Below are 15,473 nucleotides of genomic sequence, written 5' to 3' on the forward strand. Positions count from 1 at the left end.
AAAGTCAAAGAGGACATGAAAGGAAGAAGAGGCCTATGTTATGAAGGACTTTGAATGCTAAATACAGTATTTTGTATTTGTTCCTGTAGGCAACAGGAAACCACTAGAGTGAGGAGCAGGGGAATGATTTAATCAGATCTACACTTTAGGAAAATCACTTTAGGGGCTAAATGGAGAATGGTGTGGAGTGTGGGATGAACTTGAGGCAGGTTCACAAACTGATAAGGGGCTATCCTAGAGTGTTGGCAATTTCAAAGGAGAGAAGAGGTCTCATTGGAAAGATGTTGCCAAGGTGTGAACAATAGGCATTGTCAGCAGTTTGGATATGGGGGTGAGAGATAGTAAGGAATTTAAGATGACCTCTAGATTGTGAGCCTGAGGTCAGGAGGATGGTTTTGTTCTCCGAAGTAATGGAGAAGGAGGAAGGTTTAGGTGGGAAAATAATGGGTTCTGCTTTGGACATATTGTGTCTAGTAGACATCCAGCTTGAAGTGTCCAAAAGATAGTTGGAGATGTGAGATCAGTGGTCAGTAGAAAGTTTGGAGCAGGAAAAGTAGATTTGAGATGGCAATGAAGTCCATGGGAGCTGATGAGAGCACCAAGGAATTAATACAGAAGGAGAAGAGAAGTACCTCAGGTAAAGAGTCAGTACATAGAAACCTTACAAAGAACTCATATTTCAAACTCTAAACTTTACTATCTGTCTCAGGAGCTTTCCCAGAAAAATTGAACTCATTCCCCAATAGCTACTGCATATCCATCACTTCCAGTTTCAGGCTTAGCTGATGCTTTCAGGTGTAGTTCTTTAAAGATAAAGGTAAAAGACAATTCCAAAGGACTCCTGATGAAAAATACTATCCACTTTCAAAAAAAAAGAATTGATGGAAGCTGAATGCAGACCAAAGACTACTAATTTTTTGCCTTATTTTTTTTTTCATTTTTCATCTGGGCTTTCTTTCACAACATTATTATTATGGAAATATGCTTTGCACAATTGCATGTGTATAACCTATATCAAATTGTTTGTTCCCCCAGGGAGGGGAGAGAGGAAGGGGGGAGGTAGAGAATTTGGAATTCAAATTTTTTTAAAACTAAATATTTTTTAAAATTTATTTATTTTCAGTTTTCAACATTTACTTCCACAAAATTTTGAATTTCAAATTTTCTCCCCTTCTCCCCCCTTCCCCCCACCCCAGGAGAGCATATATTCTGATTAACCTTTCCTCCATTCTACCCTCCCTTTTATCACCACCCACATCATCTTCCCTTTTATTTTCCTGTACAGAAAGATAGATTTCTATATCCCATTGTCTATATATCTTATTTCCTAGTTGCATATAAAAACAATTTTTAACATTCATTTTTAAAGCTTTCAGCTCCATATTCTCTCCCCTCATACACTCTCACTGAGAAGGCAAGCAATCTGATATAGGTTATGCATGTGTAGTCATGCAAAACACTTCCATAACAGTCATGCTGTGAAAGACTAACTATATTTCCCTCTATCCTGTCCCATCCTCCAGTATTCTCTCCTTTGACCTGTCCATTTGCCAAAATGTTTGCTTCTGATTGCCTCTTCCCCCAATCTGCTGTCCCTTCTATTATCTTCCCTTTCTTATCCCCTTCCCCCTTGCTTTCCTGTAGGGTAAGATAAACTTCCATACCCATTTGAGTGTGTGTGTGTGTGTGTGTTATTCCCTCCTGAAGCCAAATGTAATGAAAGGAATACTCACTTATTCCCTCTTATCTTTCCCTTCTTCTGCTTCATTGTAAAAGCTCTTTTTTGCCTCTTTTATGTGAGTTGATTTACTACATTCTACCTCTCCATTTCTCTTTCTTCTAGTACATTCCTCTCAACACTTAATTTTCTTTATTAGGTATCATCCCTTCATATTCAGCTCACCCTGTGAGCTCGCTCTCTCTTCTCTCTCTCTCTCTCTCTCTCTCTCTCTCTCTCTCTCTCTCTCCTTCTTTCTTTTCTCTTTTGTGTGTTTGGGAGAGGGAAGGTAGGAGATGTTTGATTGCTGTTGCAATGCTAGTTATAAATCCTCATGATATCTCTTGATAGTCCAACCTCACAAATTCAGTTTTTGGAAAAAAACTTGCTTGTATATATCTCATATCCTGAAGACAACTAGAATTATATATAAAACTGTGTAAGATGGCATATGCCTGTAATCGGAGCTATTGGAGACGCTGAGCCTGGCTCAATCTCTTAAGCTAGGGAATTCTGTGCTGCAGTGTGCTACGCTCATTAGATGTCTGTACTATGTTCAGCATCAATATGGAAATATTGGCTCTTTGTTTTAAAGAGATACTATTTAAGTGAAGGTCAGCTTATTCTTATACTTTCTAGTGTTTAAGAATGTAAACAGGAATGTAAGCCCCCAAGAGAGGTAATGTCAGATTGCTTAAGGATGTGTGAATCAGCAAAGGTTGGAAATGGAAAAGGTCAAAGCTTTGGTCTCAATTAGTATTGGTATCTTGCCCATGAGAAGTTCCTTTAAATCCAGCTTAGGCAAGATGGAGAGACCCAGTCTTAAAAATGAAAACAAAACAAAAAAAAATCACTACTTGGGTTAATTTGGCTCTATCTTACATGCAAAAATGGATTAATGATCATAGAATTAAATATTTAGAGCTGAAAGGAACCTTGGAGGCTATCTAGTCAGCTGCTTCATTTTACAGATAAAGAAATACTCTGGTGAGGTTACGTTACTTGGCTAAGGTCATAGAGTTAGTAAGTTGCCCACCCTTTGGTGCCTCTAATTCTCAGTCTGCAAAATGAAAACAGTTGTTCTGGCCATCTCTTTTCCTCATACACAATGGATTAATTAAAATAAGACATACTATATTTTAAGTCCTCTGATTGAAATACAAGGACTTTGTGTGCTAGCAAAGATAGAAAGAATGCATTCTATAGATGAAGAGAAGGAAAAAAAAGCAAGAAGCACCAAAGTATGGGTTAGCTAATTATGTGAAAATACCGCAACAGCTCATTGGGCAATTTTGCAATCAGATGAGCCCAAGGGATGAATGTGATCAAGTTTATAACAGTTCATTCTCTTTGTATGCAGCTGTATGCAATGCCCCAGGAGATTCCAGGAGCAATGAAACCACAGTGTCTCTTTTGATTAATAACATATTCAATCCTTGAAATACATGAACAGAAACACATATTGTTGTGCCTTGAAGGGCATCCAAAGAAGCTATAGAGCCCCTTCTGGGGGGAGAATGCAATAGCTGAATACCTCTTGTGAATGGCCATCATAATTGTGTCATCTAGTTAAACATGGTCTCTTAAAAATTCTTTCATTTCTTTCTTTGGATCTAAATTTGTGGGGTTAAAATAAGCTGCTATTTCCCTAATTGTAATTTCTCCCCCAGTGATTTTATAGCTAACTCAGGAGCATTAACACCCACTGATTCCTCATGGAAAGCAATCTATTCAAAGACATTTGCTTGTATTTGATCTTCTTTTTATGTTTCCCTCCATTATTTTATTATGGAGGAATTTTCACCAAGATAGAACTGAGGCTTCTTAAGGATTCACTTGTTCCTCTATTTATTCTTTCTGAGAAGTCATAAGCCTTTGCTGATGACATCCCAGATGGGTGCTAGGGAGGTAATTGTGACTGAAAACACAGAGGGACGGGTACTACTGGGCATAAACTTAATCCCATATCATTATCCAGGCAGATCTCTCACTGATTTCTTCTAGCTCTCTTCCTCATATTGTTAACTTGAAGTTATGCAGTGAAAGTACATATTATTTGTTGTTATTTTTTCTCCATTTCATTGTGCTTTTTACAAGCAAAAATAAACTGCTTTGTTACAGACTTTATAGTTTAATTCATCTAACTCTCATTTTTTAAAAAGCTGTTTCACCTGATTCTCCACAACAGTATCTTTACAACTGACTTACAAGATATCTATCATGATAACTTTTCTTCGTCAAGGAAAAAAGGTTAATTTGGTTAAATGTATACAAGACAAAAATTGGATAAACTGACATTATAATAAATAAAGAAATTGTAACTGAACAATTGTCATTCCAAAATCTTTGAAATCTCTAAAGTAAGTACTGACCTTCAGAAGAAGAAATGTCAAGGATGTAAAAAAAAACAAAAAAACAAACCCAAAACCTGGCAACTATACATACATGAATTCATGATATATGTGTGTACATATATGTGTATATACATGTACATACATACATACATATAGACACACATATGAAATCATCTCTTTACTTTAGTCTGATAAATGTTTAACAATTAACTCCCCAAGGGAGGAACAACATAAACAAGATACATTTCTACATTTAATTTACATTATTTACGTTTTATCTATCACTTTCTTAAGACTTGATAATCGACAAAGTAATAAAACAAGCCCTGATTAGCAGATTGCTGATTTCTGAGATATAAATGTTCAATCTGAAAATGTAACAAAGAGCCCTCAAGAGCAGTTTGAATTGGCTCCAAAAAACCCCTGAATATCCACATTAATCCTAGCTCAATGTTAATGTTTTTATTTGAAGTAATGATAAACATTTCTTTTCGAAAAGAGGTATAAGTCATTTCCCATGTGTGTCCCTGTCAGTAATAAAAGGTAATGGTTATGATACTGTAACTTCTCCCTGGATGCCACATGTAAAAGGAATATTATCCTAACCTTTAATATTATTGTTAGTAATTAATATTATTAGAATATTATTCTAAATCTTTAAGAATCTTTAGAAAAAATTTCACCAAAAGGCAAAAGAAAATAGAGAGATGAGGACAAAGGTTTTTTAACAAAGTGGTGAGATTTAAGTAGTGAAGAGGAGCATTTTTTAAAAAGAAACAAACATTAATCAGAGAAATAAAGGGGAAGGATAAAGAGAATGGCATGGTTATTATAAGAACATTTCTGGGGAACATTCCAGGTGCTAAACAGCCTATCGCTGTTAAGGAATCTTTCAGTGTTACAGCTCCTGAATGTAAAGAAGTTACTATTTTAAATGAAAAAGCTCCTCTCACCTGAGAATAGTCACTGTTTGTTTTTTTCTAACATGGTCACATGGTAATTTGGTTCAAAATTACCATGAATTTTTCTGTGCCTCCCTTCCTTTCTTCCTTTCCCTCTCCCTTTTTCTTTCTTTCTTTTTCTTTTTTCTCTTTTCTTCCTTTTTCCTTTCTGTCTTCTTTTCTTCCTTCCTTATTCCCTTCCTTTGTGTTGCAGAGAAGAAAAGGAAACAGACTGAGACAAAAGCTTGGGTTTCTGCTCCTTTCCTTTCTTCCTTCTCCTTTCCACTATCGATTCTTTCTCAGGTGTTTGCTGGAAAAAAAAAATCTTTCTTCTATGTTTGCTCAAGTCTCTATCATCCCAATGAGTTCCTTGATTTTGTACAGGGCCCATACGGTATTACAATTGTCTTTGATGGATTCAAGAAGGCGTTCAAGGTTTTTTTCACACAAAGTGAAAAATTGAGAGTTGTTCTCACTTTATAAATATATCAGAGATTAAATGCACCTTATCACATACTTTTAATGGGGTGTAGTGACAACAGATCCACTCAAACCAAATTAAACCACCTCAAACCAAATCAAACCCTGATGTAGAATTAATTGAATTCTCAGAACCATATTCCAATTTGCCAAGTGTTCTCCCTTGTCCCCTCATCAGCAACTCACATTGTTCAAAAATATTGTCCCACTGCCTCTCCCTTCACTCCTGTACAAAGTTAGACCTTCTTGTCAAGGACAACCTTTCAACATGCCCATTGATCCGATTTCCTCCTGTCTTCTTAAGAAGAATGCCTCCTGCTATAATCTCTATTTTTTCTCTGATGTCTTGGATACCTCCCCATTTACTGGCTCCATCCTTACACCTATAGACATACTCAGGTCTCCATTATCCTTTAAAAATCCTCCACTGATTTCACTATCACTGTTAATTGTGATCTTATATCTACCTTCCCTTTGATCGTTAAACTCCTCAAGAATACAATCTATATTTGTTAATTCTATTTTTCACTCTATTTTAAACCTTCTGCATTTGGCTTCAGATTTCATCTTTCAAACGAAATGACCCTCTTCGAGGTTATCAGTGATCTCTTAATTACTGAGACTAATGGAGTTTTATCAAGTCTTTCTTTCTTAACCTCTCTGAATTATTTTATATTGTTGCTCATCTTCTGGATCAAAGACACTGCCTTCTAACCCCTCTCTTCTTAATGTTACAGTTGCTATCCAGAACACTACCATCCACCCAGTCAACCAGGCCCTCAAACCTTGATGTTATCCTTGACTCCTCACTCTTACTCACCACACATCCATTTACTCCATTGCCCAATCTTGTAATTTCTCCCTGTTACTATAACCCCCTTTGGAACTTAAATCTCTTCACCATCTGGCTTCTGTTTACCTTTCTGATTTTCTTACACTTTATACCTCCAAAAATTCTGCAATCTGGCAGCATTAACCTATGAGCTATTTTTTCAAACACAACACTCCACTCCTCCGACATTCACCATGCCTGAAATGTTCTGCCCTTCCCCTCAGCTTCCTCAGTTTCTGTTTTGTCAGATTCCTTCAAAACTCAGTATGAATTCTATTTTCTGTAGGAGGCCTTTCTGTACTCCATCAGTTGCTCATGTTTTCATCTCTGCTTTGCCCCAACTACTAGCAGATGCCTCTCACAGTTTCTAGTTACCTTCCACCTACTCTCTATTTATTTTACACTTACCTAGTTATTTACACATTGTCTCCCTCACTAGAATATAAGTTTCCTTAGGCAGGGGCTGTTTTATTTTTCTTCCTATCTCTACTTCTTAGCACATAGTAAATTTTTATTGACTGATTGGCTAGGATCATGCATACTCCAGTTCACTTGACCTGGCACCAGTTCTCAGAATCTGTAACTCACTCCCACCGTTCTATATGCACCAAAACACCCTTGTTCTCTCCTGCTTCCCACAGACAAGCACAAGTCCTCTACTCAGGATTCCTTTTCTCCTAGAAAATTCAGAAATAGACTGCTACTACTGGGCTTAAATGTGAATCAGTCAGCAATTTTCCAAGTAGATATGTAAACACACACAAGGGAGAAGATTCTCCCATCAATGTGAGTTTGAAATTCTTGCAAATATTCCAGTGGAGGAGTACAATAGTCTCTTAACATGAAAAATTGAATTACTCAAGCAAAAATAAAACACTAGGTCAGATAATCATCATTAAGCAATACCTGTGGTTAATCCTTACTGATCACTATCTAATAGAGGAATACATCAGCTATTCAGAACTCCCTGTACCACCCTCCCCTGTCTCTGTATTTGTACATTTTTGTTCTTTCTGTCATGCTGTGTTTTATGGCTCCCTCCCTTCCATGTCCTTGTGTAAGGAGCTGAACCTTCTATTGGGCTCAAGAGGTTGTGTTTTCTACCCATACATCACTTTGTCATCTCAACTGGAAGGCTTGTCAACATTATATCATTGACAGTGCTATTAATCCTGTACTTTAGAATTATTCTGGAAGAAACAACCCTCTGAGGGTATGTCTAGTAATCTCATCCTCATTTTATGGCATCATTTCTATGCAAAAATGCATTTTAAATTCTAAGCAACTGACTTAAAAAAGGAATTTTGTAACTTGGATGATTACATACCTACAGATTTCATCTCTTTGCTATAAAAGTTTGTAATCAGAGAGAAAAGCACTAGCATGGGCCCAGAACTTGGCAAAGTGAAACTAATAAGCCAGTGCAGAAATGCACCATAGAAGTTTGCACCATCTACCGGGAAAAAAAAATAATTAAGGGGGCAGAAAGGGCTGGAAAGGTTAAGTACAGACAATTGAGAAGAGTGATCTCTAGAGTACAGTGATGGAGTGTAATTGTCTGTGGTATGATGCTTTGGGGGGTAGGCCAATAAGCATTAGTTGTATTGTAATCAGTATAGTTGAAGGAGATGTGTCTATCAGTTAGTATATAATAAAGAGAATACTAAACTAGAAATTAGGAGATCTGGGTTTTTGTCCTAGGTCTACCTTGTGGTCGATGGCCTAGATCTAATTTCATAATTCTGCAATTTTGAGTATGATTTTAACTATGCTTATTTTTTTACAAATCACAAACTTTTAGGCATGTATATGTTATAAATGCCCAAGAAGGAGTTCTGTAGTGTCTAGGAATACATACACACACACACACACACACACACACACACACACACACATACAAATGAGGTTGCATAAGCAAAAGCATGTAGATATCAGGTGCAATGAGATCATTTCTGAGTACAATTGACTATATTGAATTCTTAGATGGAGTTCACAACTGAAACTTATGCCTCAGTCTCAAGTATTCAAAATAATATCTTTAAACACTATGCTATATTTTGCTTTAATCTATAGACCTATTTCTTAAATGTATAAAACTCAAACTTCAGAAGGCTCATATTTCAAATTCTGAGCTTATGAATTTCAAGTGGGTATGAAGCTTGATAAATCATCTTTAACCATTACTAATATCAATAGGGAAAGCTCTAAATCAATTAGATTCCACAGACTTTCTGTGAAGTATCGATTTCAGCCCTGCCACATAGTCTATCGACATGCTCTGTGAATAGTTTGTTTCTGCCACATTTGAAAATGGGCACTAATCCACCAGTGTTCATGTACATCAGGAACTGAAACCACAGTGATCATACATTCCCATACTACATTATGGACTATTCTACTTTGTGTCAAAAAGATTAATTAGGTAATTTTGTATACAGCCTAGATTTTATTTTAGTTTGATGTTAGAAGCTCTTAAAGGTTTTTGAAACTATGCCAAATAGCCAATATTCTATTATAATGATGCCCCTGAATGAAGACCTAAAGATTCAGTAGAATCAGGACCTAAAGAAATATTTAAAAAAGAATAACAACTAAATGATGTTTAATTTTGTAAAAGCTATAACATCTCTTCATTTCAACAACAGCTGAGCTAATGCAACTACATTATCTCCTATTTTCCCCATCCTTAATATATTTCCTAAATATCTTCTAAGAGAAGGTCCATTTGTTGATTACCCATTACATTCTATTTGTCCTAAGTGCAGTACTTAAATCTCTTTGAATTATATGGTGTGTGTGTATGTGTGTGTGTGTGCGTTGTGTGTGCGCACACATGTGCTATTACTACATCTCACATGTTCATTCTCTCATCTGTTTCAACACATATTCTAAAAATATTGAGCTGCAGATAGGCTATAATCAAATGAAATGAATGCAATTTAAAAAGATTGTGGCCATATCTTTTTCTAAGATGTGCTCTGATAATACTTGTGGATAAGAAATATTATGCAAGAGAAAAGGGGAGGGAGGGAGAGAGAAAGAGAGAGAGAGAGAGAGAGAGAGAGAGACAGAGACAGAGACAGAGACAGAGACAGAGACAGAGACAGAGAGACAGAGAGAGACAGAGAGAGACAGAGAGAGAGAATGACTAGGAATGATTCACCAATGATGCAGACCTTCAATACTCTTCTCAAGGCTCCCTCCCACCCCCAAGCTCCCTGGCTAAGAAATTAGCCTTAGACTTTTCTGAGAAAATTGAGGTCATTCAGTATGAGCTTCCTCCTTTTCCACTGGCATGATCTCCCACTCTTTTCTTTCTCTTAATCTCTGATTTTTAAAAAGTGACCATCTTGACAAAGATTCTTCATATGCACTCAATCCTATGACCTGCTGTTTGCTGTAGCATACTGAATGCTCAAGCATCCCTTCTCCCTGTTCAGTCTTCAACTCCATTATGTCTACTGGTTCCTTGCCTTTTGTTCTTAAATTTACCAGTCTCTTGCAACCTAAAAAACACAAACAAAAAAACACTTCCCTAGGATGACTCCCCAAGCTATTATTCTATATACTTCCTCCCTTTCCTAGCCAAACTCCTTGAAAAAACTGTCCATACTCACTGTCTTTATTTCTCTTTCTCTCACTCATTCTACCCTTTGAATTCTGGTTTCTGATGTGACACATACAACTGAAACTTTTCTCTCCAAAGTTGTCAATGGTTTTTAATTAACAAATCTGACTGATGGTCTTCTCTTACTCCTCATCCTTCTGAATCAATCTTCTGTATCTGAAATTCCTGACTACCCTCTTCTCCTAGATATTCTTTCCCTGTTTTTTTTTAATATATTATTACTCTCTTGGCTCTCTTGTTACATGACTGACCACTTCTCAATCTCATTTGCTGGATCATTATAGATATCACAAGATTCTGTCCTAGATCATCATCTCTTCTACTACACATGCTATCTGGGTAACCTCATCAAATCCCAGCAGTTTAATTAGCATCTCCATTCAGAAGACTCATTGGTAGTTGTAGATATAAATATAGGTGACATAGTGTATCACCCAGGCAATATTCAGAACATCAAGGGTGACTATGAATATGCCAGTGTAATTCTGAATCAAAAAGTATAACAGACTCTCCATACAGAAGACAGAAGAAAAACATTTATTCAGACACTAGAAAGCCAAATCTCAACACCAGAAAGCCAAATCTATCATAGTAACCAAGAAGTCAATACACTTTAGCACTGCTAGGGACAAAGGCATTTCTAAGCCTCCCACCCTCCCCAACCCCAACCACACTCACAAGCCCAGTTGTGTCTGCCTGCTTGTGTCCTTCCCAGCTCTGACTAGCCTGGCCAACTTCCTTTCAACTCTGCTCCACCCTTCTTGATCCACCTATTCAGCAAGCTCCTTCCATCACTTGACTTAGGCTTCCAAGTGATTTAAGCAGATCACATGGGCCTATTAATGAATGGGAAAGATCTTCCCATTTAAATTATCATTACACATAAATAGAAATATAGAAGATAGAAATATAGTAAATAGAGATGATAGCAACGCTAACACTAGCACCCTCTTAGGTCAGGTACAATGTTGGGATAAAATGAGGCATTTGCAGTTTAGAGAACATTTGATAAAGGAAGTTTACTTTGCCTTAACATAGCAAGAATATGCACCAAGGATACAGAGACACTTAGCATTCTTTGACAAAGCTCCTTTCATCTTCACTTGGAAATACATCTGGGCATTATGTCATTAGGATTTGGCAACTCATGGTCTTTGGTACTCACCATGTCTGAGAAGCCCTGACTTGAGGTGGCTACGATTTTTTATGCCCTTAAATAACCCAGAAGTCATGTCAGGAAAACCAGGATCAATGAGGTAAGCTCGATTGGCCTAAGGACAGCTTTGTCCTGGGTCTACCCATGTTGACTGATAGGTGGGGAAGAAAGCTACCTCAAGAAGCTGAGTCAATTAAGTCCTGGGGGTAGGTTCACCCTGTCATATACTCCTCCTCCATAGTAAATTCCTAAGTGTCTTCCCAGGACTTTCAACAATTGAAATTCTTATAGGGCTTTTACTGGATAGTCTACCTAGCATGGACAGTATTAAAGGGGGAAAACCACAACAAAATTTAAAATGTGGAGGAGAAAAAAAATTAGCAACCCTAGGCCCTTCCTCCCCCATTCAAAAAGACCAAGTCTCAGATCTTTCACTGGAGAGTCCTCCTAATATTAACAAGTACTGAGAAAAAAAGGGAAACACAAACCAACAAAATGAGATTTACAGAAAGCCAGATGTTCAAAGCCTTTTCTCTACCCTCCAGAAAGATCGTCTCAAGTTTCATAGTCTGTTCAATGTCAGATATAAATATAAGAAATATTTATTAAGTGACTACTACGTGTCAGGTATTGTGCTGAGGATAAGGGGGGAAAAGCAATTCTTACCCTCAAACAACTTACAGTCTAATGACAGAAGACTACAGCAGATGATAAATTGTGGGAACTGAGTGAACCACACTTACTCCATCTGGTGATTCAGTTCTGGAGCTAACTTGCTTTCCATTCAATTATGAGTCTAGATTAACTTTTGCTTTGTGAGAAAATTTCATTCAATTTTAGGAACTGGGAAAAAACATGTTACTGCATTGCTTGAGCTTAACTCTGTGTTCTTGGGAAGCTGGGCTACTTTTCTGCTACTTAGAGACACTTAACAAAGGACCTAGGTTATTCTGACCAGAAACTCAAATCCTAAGGATGATGCAAGTTTTCTCACAATTGTACATATCAAGCAACCTATATATCTTATCTGAAAACTGTCCCAATTATTTACGGACACTTGAGAGAACTGGGACATCTCTTTTTCTGAGTTCAAGGAATTGCATGTATTCATTCTCTCCCATTCAATTTGGAAAGTCCCTCATCTTTCCTCCAATTAAAAATCAGATTACCTAATGTTGTATTGCTTCCTTTTAATTAATTGGGCTTATTTGATTAATTTTTAAAGATGTATAATAGTCTCTTTCCCCCTGTGTTTGTGTTCTGGGCCGAACTTGAGGACAATTGGTCCCAGTTTGTTGGGTAATTGCCATGCATTGCTTAATAAACTGAAAGGTTCAGATGATCAAACCTTTGTTTTCCTCAATCATTCTGTCTTTCATCCACCATAAAGGGGAGATGTTAGAGTGTGCCTAGTTCAGGAGTATGATGTTCTATACAGTTGAAACTAAGCAAAGTAGCTGATAGTAGATAAAATTAGCTAGAAAATTCTGAGACCTCTATAAAGGAAAGCTTTGAAAAGAGTTTTATTTCTCCACTTTCCAATCTTCCAGTCAGATGGGAAAAGCAACTGAAGATGCTGAGGAGGTGTTCCATAGCAAGCTGAATCAATCTTCATGATGATGTGATTTCAGGTAATGACTTTATCTTAGGGGAAGTATGATGTTGGTGGAGTCTAAACAAGTCAGAGCAGTTATTGGGAAATGTAATGGGTGATGCCACCTCAGTGGTGGTGCAACTCACAGTGATTCTTCTCAAGCAAGGTTGTGATGATGAGTCAGAGAAGCACCAGGGTTATCAGAGCCAGAGCACAGATGATGATACTTCCAGGAAAGTCACAGATTTCTTCTCCTTATCTGAAGTAGTAATGATAAGAAGGTGCAGATATTGGAATATTTGAGTCAGTGGATTGATGCTTCTGGCACAGTACTATAAGGGGTCACATGTAACAAAATGACTAAGAGATCATAAGCTCCTTACATGAAATGTGTCTAGGGATCTAAGTCTCTCCTTGTACTACTATTTACTCAGTATTCCTTGGCACACTGGGCAAAACCTCCTCCTTTCTAAGATCCATATATGGTAAATGATAGAAAATCTTAGTCTTCTTAGAGGCCCTGAGGAAGGAGGACACTGCTCTCTTTTTCCACAGTGACTTCATAAGAACTCCTTTACTCTCACTAAGTGATTCACCACCAAGTCAACTAAAGGATCTCTTCCACGTGGATTCACACCCACCATAGTGACACAGCAATTGTTTCACCTTCCACATGCTATTATGAAAGCAATATCCCTCCCAACACTTCTGTCCTCTTAGACCTTTCTAAGAAGGAGTTTCCAAAGACATCCTAAAAAAAAGTAAGCTTGTCATTTGAGGGAGATCTTACCCATATTTCCAGGGTATATGTAACCTTTTGAGGGACACAAACCTAGAAAGCCAAGGTAACACTTCTGGGGAAAGAAGGGGTGGAGAGGATCAGTCAACTATATCCATAAAGAGTCAAGCGTCAAGCAAATCTTCTTGGAGACTGGAAAATGGAAATTTTCCCCTTTCCAGGGTACATTGATTTATCACAGGCATAACTCCTGGGAGGTTGGACACCTGGCATGAGCAGTCAGATGCATAATGATGCAGCTCTTGGTCAGTAAGGGTAAACCTCTTGCCTTGAGAGGGGAGTGTCATTTTGTCACTGGAGATGGGTGCAGGGTCACTTAAGTTAAGAATAGACATTTTTCAGGATAATGAAATTCCCCAATGACGAGGTTCTTCACAGATTTATCAGCCTCCAGTCAATTTAACAAGTCAACAAGCTTAGCATTTACTACGTACCAAGTACTAAGGCAACATAGGCCCTGCTCTCAAGAAGCTCACCTGCTAATAAGAGATACAATATGCACAACATACAAAATAAATACAGAGTAAATTAAAAATAATCTCATGGAAAAAGAGACCTGAAAAAGACTTTTGTAGAAGTTGAAACTGGAGCTTAAAGTGGGAAGTGAGAAAAAGTCAAGTGGCAATGGAGATGGTGGTAACATCGCAGTTATTGGGGCAGCCCAGTTTGAAAAGGCACCTAGTACCAAAGAAAATGTGACTGAGAGTAAAGTGTAAGTCTGGAAGGTAGGAAGGGCCAGATTGTGAAGGGCTTTATAAGTCAAACAATGAATTTTATATTGGATCCTCGAAGTAATAGAAAACCATTTATTGAATGTGGTGTGTGTGAAATGGTCCAGTCTGTGCTTTAGGAAGACCACTTTGTCAGGTGAGTGGAACATAGGCTGGAGTGGAGAGAGACTTAAGAAAGATCAACCAAAAGGCTAATGAAGTAATACTCTAGGGGGAAGGTGATGAACACTTACACCAGGGTGATACCTGTATGAGCGTAAAGAATTAAACATATATGAGAACTGCTACAAAGGTAGAATCAATGGAACTTAATAACAGATTGGAAAAGGAGAAGGAGGTGAGAATGAGGAGTTGAGGATGACACTTAGGTTTTGAGGCTGATGGTTTGGAGAATGAGAGTGCTTTTAACAGTAATAGAAAGATGGAAGAGGGGAAGGTTTGGGAGTTGTCTACCGAGTTTAATTTTGGACATTTTGAGTTGATGATGTCTAAACCTAATTCTAGTATGTCATATCCAGTTGGTAGGTAGATATGTATATCTGGATGCTGGAAGAAAGGCTAGGGTTGGATAAAGGGATCTTAGAATTATTTATATATAAATAATAATTTAATCCATCCATGCCTCCCAACCTGTCATAGATGTTGGTGCATAAATTCTAATTAACTTCATCATAGTCTCTTTGCTTGTGATCATCGTAAGTACCATTCAATAAGATGAACAGTGTCCCATGAAATGATGCTTCTTCTTTCCTTTGAGAACATGATGAAATGAACTTTGTCAACTCCTTTATTTATCGCTCCAAAGGAAAGCTTCTGGTTGCATTTTGATATAGCTGCACCATCCTGTCAATATTCAGTGTAATATTAGTAGAAACAATCAATAACAAACACTTATTATGCTTCTACTATGTGCCAGGCATAGTAATCCATTTAGAGTCAGAGCAACTAACTTCAAATATCACTTTTGCCATTTACTGGGGCAAGTCACAAACTCTTGGTATCTGTTTTCTTAAATACAAAATACATTGTATTGGATGGTTTCAAAGATCCCTTCGAGTTCTAAATCTATAAACCTCTCCTCATATGATTTGATTCGTTTTTTTCTAGAAGTATAACAGTTTGTTGATCATTGGACAAGAAATACCATATTGAAAGTAGCAATGTAATTTTCTCAACAGTTTAAAGACTGTGTTACTGTTTAACCTTTTTCCATCTCTTTTTGTCAGTTTGATACCATCATT

General features: G+C 37.3%; 2 long non-coding RNA genes across 3 annotated transcripts in view; one reads left to right on the forward strand and one right to left on the reverse strand.

The window, feature by feature from the left end:
- LOC140512507 (uncharacterized) overlaps window positions 1-15,473 on the forward strand; it is a 204,353-nt gene that overhangs the window by 137,463 nt on the left and 51,417 nt on the right. The window lies entirely within an intron of this gene.
- The window catches only part of LOC140512508 (uncharacterized), a 60,948-nt gene continuing 58,207 nt past the window's right edge, over window positions 12,733-15,473 (reverse strand). For both annotated transcript variants that reach the window (XR_011969781.1, XR_011969782.1), the window contains exon 4: window positions 12,733-12,961. This is a non-coding gene — a long non-coding RNA (uncharacterized lncRNA). The remainder of the gene's footprint in view (window positions 12,962-15,473) is intronic.

The sequence above is a fragment of the Notamacropus eugenii genome, chromosome 6, assembly GCF_028372415.1.
Source record: "Notamacropus eugenii isolate mMacEug1 chromosome 6, mMacEug1.pri_v2, whole genome shotgun sequence".
Lineage (NCBI taxonomy): Eukaryota > Metazoa > Chordata > Mammalia > Diprotodontia > Macropodidae > Notamacropus > Notamacropus eugenii.